Source organism: Tenrec ecaudatus, chromosome 8 (assembly GCF_050624435.1).
Source record: "Tenrec ecaudatus isolate mTenEca1 chromosome 8, mTenEca1.hap1, whole genome shotgun sequence".
Lineage (NCBI taxonomy): Eukaryota > Metazoa > Chordata > Mammalia > Afrosoricida > Tenrecidae > Tenrec > Tenrec ecaudatus.
The window spans coordinates 13,412,703-13,416,211 of record NC_134537.1 but is presented as its reverse complement, the minus strand read 5'-3'; positions in this window follow the sequence as shown (position 1 = coordinate 13,416,211).

The window sequence follows — 3,509 nt, the reverse complement described above, 5'->3', positions numbered from 1 at the left end:
TGCACTCCCATTATTCACAATGCTTTGATTGTTTTCTTTTTTGTCTTTGATGGCTGATACCTGATCCCTTCGATCCCTTGTCATCTCACAGGCTGGTGTGCATTTTCCATGTGGGCTTTGTTGTTTCTCAGTTGGATGGCCCCTTATTTATCTTCCAGCCCATGGGACCCCAGATTCTATATGTTTTGACAACTGGGCATCATCAGCTTTCTTCACCGGATTTTCCTATGCACACACTTTGTCTTTAGTGTTCATGTTGGGGTAGACTGGTGTGCTTCCTCCATGTGGACTTTGTTTCTTATCTAGATGGCCACCTGATTGTATTCAAGCCTTTAATACCCCTGATGCTATATCATTTGATAGACAGGCACTATCAGCTTTGTTCACAACTTTTTTTTTAATGTTCCCACTGGGAGTAGTTTCTCTTTCATTGTCAGTTTTTAGTCTGGAAGCTCCACTGAAATCGGTTCACTCTGGGTGAGCCTGCTGTCATTTGAAGCACCAGTGACATAGCCTCTGGCATCACAGCAACACACAAGCCACCACAAACTGACAAACTGTCAGACATACTGAGAAGGAGTCGGCTGCTCACTTTGGAGAAAGTAGGTGCTGAAAACCTTATACACAGAGTCAGATACTAAAGACCTAATGAACGGACACAGAACATCATCTGAGAAAGTGCTGGAGAATGGGCCCATCGTGAGTGAAGATGCTCGAAATGTGACTGAGGAGGAGCTGCTTTAGCTGACTGCAGTCGACCTTTATGACCTGAGTCAGGAAAAGCCCCTGGGAGTGAAGTCTCCAGGACCTTCATTTGCTGACCAGGCACTACTCAAGGGAACAAGAAACAGCTGCAAATATCTGCTAAGGATTATGACTTGGAATGTATGAAGTATGAATCTAGTAAAATTGGAAGTTGTCAAAAATGAAATTGAATGCTTAAATATCATACCTTAGGCATGAGTGAGCTGAAAAGAACTGGTATTGACCATTTTGAATCAGAAAATCATGATTTACTATCCCAGGACAGTAATTTGCACAATAAGACAATCAAAAGGAATTGGCATGGCATTCATTGTCAAAAATACATTGTAAAATCAATATTCAGGTACAATACTGTCCAAGATATGATTGTATATATATGTATATATATATATATGCTTTCAAAGAAAGCCAATCAGTACACTTATTCAAATATATACACCATGACAAAAGAAATTTAAGAATTCCACCAACCACTTCAGTCAGAAATGGATCAAATGTTCAATCAAGATGCATTGATAATTATTAATGATTAGAATCTAAACATTGGAAACAAAGAGAAAGGAAAAGTAGTTAGAAAAAAGGGTCTTGGTGATAGAAATTAAGCTGGAGATCACATGTTAGAATTTTCCAAGACCAATGACTTGTTCATATCAAATATCTTTTTTCAATAATATAGAAGGCGATGATGCACATGGACTTCTACAGATGGAATACACAGAAATCAAATTGACTATATCTGTGGGAAGAGATAATAGAGACTCTCAATATTAGCAGCTAACGTCAACCAAAGGACCGACTACAGAAAAGACCATCAATTGTTCATATGTGACCTCAAGTTAAAGCTGAAGAAAATTAAAACAAATCCACAAGAGCTAAAATACAAAGTCAAGTCTGTCCCTGAATTTCAGGAACATCTCAAGAACAGATTTGCTGCATTGAACACTAATGACAGAGATGATATGAAGAAGGATATCAAAGTATCATTCATGAAAGAAAGAAAAGATCAAAGTGGATGTCAGAAGAGACTTTGAAATGTCTCTTAATCATAGAGTAGCTAAAGCAAGTGGAAGAAAAGATAAAGTCAAAGAGCTTAGTAGAAAATTTCAAGGGTAGCTTGAAAAGACCAAGCCAAATAATATAATAAAATTTACAAAGACCTAAAACTAGACAACCAAAAGGAAAGAATACACTTAAGCCTAACTTAAACTAAAAGAACTCAGGAGAAAACTCAATCCTTGAGCTGCAATCTTAAAAGGCTCTATGGGCAAAATGCTGAATGATGCAGGAAGCATCAGAAGAAGGTAGAATGAATGCATAGTCACTGTACCAAAAAGAACTAGTGGTTTTCCAGCATTTCAGGAGGTAGTACATGAGCAAGAACCAATAGTACTGAAGCACAAGCTCCACTGAAAGCATCACCTAAAACAAGGCTCCAGCAATTAATGGAATACTAAGTGAAGTGTGTCAACAAGCTGACAACCGAAAACACTCAATCATCTATGCCAGGAAATTCAGAAGACAGCTACTTGGTTGAATGACTAGAAGGTAACCATAACTGTGTCCAGTCCAAAGAAAGAGGACCCAAGAGAATGTTCTAACTATACAACAATATCATTGCTATCACATGCAAGTAAAATTTTGTTGAAGACCCTCCAACAATGGTTACAGCAACACATTGACTGGGAGCTACCAGAGTCTAAGCCTGGATTCAGAAGAGAACATGGAACAAGAGATATCACTGACATTAGATGGATCTTGACTTCAAGTAGACTAAGTTAGTTAGTTTATTGTGCCCACCTGGATGATAAACACTTATGGGGTTAATTGAAGGGTGGAGGGATAAATGGTTCTGTGAACCTCGCCTTTCTAGTTCTCTGGTCTCTTGCTTTGTGGTGGTCACACCAGAGTGCAGCTGCCTTCACAGATCCCTGCTTCCGCTGGCAAGGCTCACTTCCTGCAAGACACCCCCAAGGAGAAGCCATGTGGACCTACCCTGATGCAGCCCTGAGTGCTGGAGCAGTCCTGTGGAGACCCCTGCCAGAGCTGAGATGCTTATGTGCTCACTGATTTGGCTTTTCTCCTACAGTCGGCATCATAGTGTGTGTTTTGTGAGATGGAGGAGGACTTTGTGAATTGGTGTTGGACATGTGGGCTAATGGACTTGTGGGCTTGGGCAGCACTGGGTTGGGATGGTTTCTTGATGCACACTTAACCTTTATATAAAACTCTTTCTTAAACATGAGTTTCTGTGGATTTGTTTCTCTGAAGTGCCTAGACTAATACACAGAGAGTAACAGGATGTTTCCTTGTATTTTATTAACTATGCCAAGGTATTTGACTGTGTGCTTCATAAAAAACAAAACAAAAAAAAACTATGGATAACCTTGAGAAGAATAAGGAATACCAAAGAAGAATCGGTGCATTAAATTGTGGTGCTGGTGAAGGAAGACTGCCAAAAGGATGCACTGACCTGTCTTTGAAGTAGAGCCAGTGTTCCTTAGAGGCAAAGATGGCAAGACTTCATGTTACATACTTTGGACATGTTGCCAGAAGACACAATCTCTGGAAATGGACATCATGCTTAGGTGAAAGGGCAGTGAAAAAGATGCTGGCTCTGGATAAAATGGATTGGCACAGTGGTTGCAACAACGGATGTGGGCACAGGAACAATTTTGAGAACAGTGCAAGATCAGGAAGTGTTTACATGAGATAGCAAAAGCTCATTGTGCCAACCTGGCCGATAA